The sequence below is a fragment of the Sinocyclocheilus grahami genome, unplaced genomic scaffold, assembly GCF_001515645.1.
Source record: "Sinocyclocheilus grahami isolate Dianchi unplaced genomic scaffold, SAMN03320097.WGS_v1.1 scaffold9.1, whole genome shotgun sequence".
Lineage (NCBI taxonomy): Eukaryota > Metazoa > Chordata > Actinopteri > Cypriniformes > Cyprinidae > Sinocyclocheilus > Sinocyclocheilus grahami.
The window spans coordinates 2,857,327-2,862,083 of NW_015505188.1; the positions used below are offsets into that span (position 1 = coordinate 2,857,327).

Sequence of the window (4,757 nt, forward strand, 5' to 3'; positions counted from 1 at the left end):
AGCGGCAGAGCGGCAGAGAAGCAGCGCATTCAGTTGGCCACACCGCAGCCGACTCCTCAATAAAGGAGTACAAAACAGCGCACCTGTTGACCTGTTGCTGTTTTTAGTTTGTTACTCAGACGCAGGCAGTGCGCTGCATGAGACAAAAAAGTAATATAGCCAAAACAACCGCATAGCTGCTCTTTAGTGTAGATGCATGTTGATTTTATCAGACGATGCCACGATTATAAATGCGAGTGACTCCTGGTTAACATGTATTAAAAGGGGTCGTGTTTAGTCACTATTTAGTGTGGTATTTTTTGACAATATTCACTCATCATGACAGTAAAATAGGGCATTCTAAGTCAATATACTGCAGCATTTCCTCTCTCAATCAGTAGAAAATATGGTTAACACCCGGTCATGCATGAAAAAAAAATACCGTCATGTACCGTGAAACCGGTATAATTTAGAAAAATACAGTGACAAATTTCTGATCATACCGCCCAGCACTAATTGAAAGTGATTCCAACTATATCGTTTCTTTCTGTGCCTTTATCATTATAGTTGTGGTGTGGACTCTGCTATTCTTTAATATTGAGATCGATATTTAGAACTATATCTTTATCGTTATCTTTATAGTTATCATCCTTGGTGTGAACGGGCCCTAAGAATCATCAATGAACTGATTTTAGCTGGAAAAATTACTCTTCGTTATGGTCTTCTTGCATTATTGACAAACTATTTTCATGTTTGACACTGTAAAGCTGCTTTGACACAATCAGTATTGTATAAAGCGCTATACAAATAAAGGTGACCTGACTTGACTATTACCATCTATTACCATTTCATATACTTGAATATGAATGAATATTGAGTAAATATTGTGCAAAATATGTTCATATAAATAAAACAAAACAGGTTTTCCACACACATACACATAATATATACACACACACACACACACACACACACACACACACACAGTTAGTTATAGAAACAGTTTAGAAACATCATTGTACCTCTTCAGGATCGTACAACTCATTATCAAAGTTTTGACAGTAGGTTGTGTGCTCTTCTACATCAGTCACAAGCGTCTCTTTTTCAGTGGCCTCTTCCCTCACTCCTTGCGCCCTTCTGCAAATATAATTGGGGGGGATAGTATGATATACAACTTTGTTATTTATAAAATCTGTATCTATTATATTTAAGAAATGATAAACCTCCTCTTGAGGATGACGGCGGCTATCAGAGCACCTCCGAAGAGAAAGGTGAGTGTGAGTGTGAGCGCGAGCGCAGTGCTGCTGGAGGCGTTTTAGTGTAGATGCATGTTGATTTTATCAGACGATGCCACGATTATAAATGCGAGTGACTCCTGGTTAACATGTATTAAAAGGGGTCGTGTTTAGTCACTATTTAGTGTGGTATTTTTTGACAATATTCACTCATCATGACAGTAAAATAGGGCATTCTAAGTCAATATACTGCAGCATTTCCTCTCTCAATCAGTAGAAAATATGGTTAACACCCGGTCATGCATGAAAAAAAAATACCGTCATGTACCGTGAAACCGGTATAATTTAGAAAAATACAGTGACAAATTTCTGATCATACCGCCCAGCACTAATTGAAAGTGATTCCAACTATATCGTTTCTTTCTGTGCCTTTATCATTATAGTTGTGGTGTGGACTCTGCTATTCTTTAATATTGAGATCGATATTTAGAACTATATCTTTATCGTTATCTTTATAGTTATCATCCTTGGTGTGAACGGGCCCTAAGAATCATCAATGAACTGATTTTAGCTGGAAAAATTACTCTTCGTTATGGTCTTCTTGCATTATTGACAAACTATTTTCATGTTTGACACTGTAAAGCTGCTTTGACACAATCAGTATTGTATAAAGCGCTATACAAATAAAGGTGACCTGACTTGACTATTACCATCTATTACCATTTCATATACTTGAATATGAATGAATATTGAGTAAATATTGTGCAAAATATGTTCATATAAATAAAACAAAACAGGTTTTCCACACACATACACATAATATATACACACACACACACACATATATATATATATATATATATATATACACAGGGTGTGAAAATGTGTTGGCCCCCTTCCATCTTCGTTATGGTCTTCTTGCATTATTGACAAACTATTTTCATGTTTGACACTGTAAAGCTGCTTTGACACAATCAGTATTGTATAAAGCGCTATACAAATAAAGGTGACCTGACTTGACTATTACCATCTATTACCATTTCATATACTTGAATATGAATGAATATTGAGTAAATATTGTGCAAAATATGTTCATATAAATAAAACAAAACAGGTTTTCCACACACATACACATAATATATACACACTTATAATCTTTTCCAGACTGATAGATCTCAATTACTTTTTCTCATTTGTTTCTGAATTTCTTTGGATCTCTGCATGATGTCTAGCTTTTGAGGATCTTTTGGTCTACTTCACTTTGTTAGGCAGGTCCTATTTAAGAGATTTCTTGATTGCGAACAGGTGTGGCAGTAATCAGGCCTGGGTGTGGCTAGAGAAATTGAACTCGGGTGGGATTAATCACAGTTTTAACAGGGGGGCAAACACTTCTTCACACAGGGCCATGTAGTTTTGGATTTTGTTTTCCCTTAATAATAAAAACCTTCATTTAAAAACTGCATGTTGTGTTTACTTGTGTTATCCTTGACTAATATTTAAATTTGTTTGATGATCTGAAACATTAAAGTGTGACAAACATGCAAAAAAATAAGAAATCAGGAAGGTGCCAACACTTTTTCACACCACTGTATGTATATATATGTATGGTTCAAAGACGAGACGTCACCATTTTGGTGTCCGCTTCAAATTACATTTACAAAAGTCATTTTAAATGCACAAAAAAAATCTTAAATGCAAGTAAATTGTCTACTTTCATATTTCAAATAACTTTTGTGACAATAAAATGTCAAAATATGGGGGAAATAATGTTCCAAAGTGTAAAATTGTCATTCAGTGTAATGGTCCAGACTTTGATTGTACCATTACATCTTTAACTAAACATATAAAATACCAAGTTAAAAAATATATTTGTTGTCTTGGCATTTTCAAGTAAGTATTGGCTGTGTTATATTAAAAGGACTATGTCTTATTGTTTTTAAATGGACGGGGGACTTTTGTCCCAAAAATGCAGTTTAACTGAGATCATTCAGTGTAACAGGAATAAGAAGTTACTCTGAATTCATATAAAAAACTGATAGTCATTCGGCAGTCTGTGATATTATTAAATGGCACCTGGAAGACCATGTGGTGCTGCAGAAAAGTGAGTTTATTGCTCTTAAATACTTGATAATTTCACCTTTTCATGGTGTGGTAACATAGGTTACAAAAAAACACGTCATTCAGTGAAATGCCAAAAAACACTTTTAATGTTAGATTTTTTTTTAAAAACAAGTAGATAGAATAATTGTGATTAACTTTACTGGTCAGGTTCACTGTTTGAAATAGGTGGCCATTTGATTGCCTGAAATATTAGCTGATGTAGAAGTTTGGTCATTCAGGGTAATGGTTTTGTCATGTAGTGTAATTTAAATTCTGTTACACCACAGTGTCATCCATTACACTGAATGACAGTATCACTGTATAAATAACAATTTTAGCATCTTGATATTACAGATAAATAAGGAATGTTTAGCATTGACAAATGTGTGTTAAACTTAATAAATATTAATATTTGAATGCATTTTGTTATTGTTTAATTTGATTATTTATTAGTTATAGACACCCATGAACAGAGGGAGTCACTAGGCACTGTAAAAAGACAAAAAGCTAATAAACACACTGAATGACAGTATCACTGTATAAATAACAATTTTAGCATCTTGATATTACAGATAAATAAGGAATGTTTAGCATTGACAAATGTGTGTTAAACTTAATAAATATTAATATTTGAATGCATTTTGTTATTGTTTAATTTGATTATTTATTAGTTATAGACACCCATGAACAGAGGGAGTCACTAGGCACTGTAAAAAGACAAAAAGCTAATAAACTAAATGTGGACCCAGTAGCTTGGGTGGCACTCTTAAAGCCCGTTCACACCAAGAACAATAACTATAACAGTAACTATGTTAGCGTCCACACTAAGCATGTGTTGCAGATTTGTTGTCTGCCACTTTAAATGCAGGAGCTCTTTAAAGTTGAATGAATTCTAATTGGCTGTCAATGCTTTTATCATTCATCAGCTGGGAAAAAAAATCCAACAATATAAAAGAGATTCCAACAATATTGTTTCTCTGAGCAGTAATCGTTAATTGTGCTGTGGAATCTGCTATTCTTTTATACAGAAGGTTTTTTTCCCCACTTTTTTTTTTTTATCTTTATCCTTACCGTACTTGGTAGGAACGTGCCTTTAGCCAGGAAAAGAGAAGGGTATAGAGGATTGTAATTGTTGGAATAATAGCTTGCCAATATTTCTGGGCAGAGAGACTCCCTCACTACAGTATGACAGTAGTTCAAGAGAGATCACTGAGGCCCACCCCAAATACTCATCCTGATAATGTAATTTATGTTTGCAAACAGAAAGTTTTAATAAATGTGGCTGCAAGCTGGAATTTTTGAGGCCGAGCAAGTTGGAAACGAAGTGACAAGCTAAGCAAGCATGGCAGGGGAGCATCAGGAAAATGCTTATTATATTTCAACATCTGTTTCTGCAGTCATTTACTCAGGAATATTATTAAAACTAATTTAATGACACAGATT

At 34.3% G+C, this 4,757-nt stretch overlaps 1 long non-coding RNA gene across 1 annotated transcript; it reads right to left on the minus strand.

Moving 5' to 3' along the window:
* Nucleotides 1-1,085: 1,085 nt before the first annotated feature.
* On the minus strand, nucleotides 1,086-1,288 carry LOC107592149 (uncharacterized). Its single transcript, XR_001609949.1, has 2 exons — nucleotides 1,203-1,288; nucleotides 1,086-1,116 (listed from the first exon to the last, which is right to left on the minus strand). It is a non-coding gene; the product is annotated as an uncharacterized lncRNA (long non-coding RNA).
* Nucleotides 1,289-4,757: the final 3,469 nt, after the last annotated feature.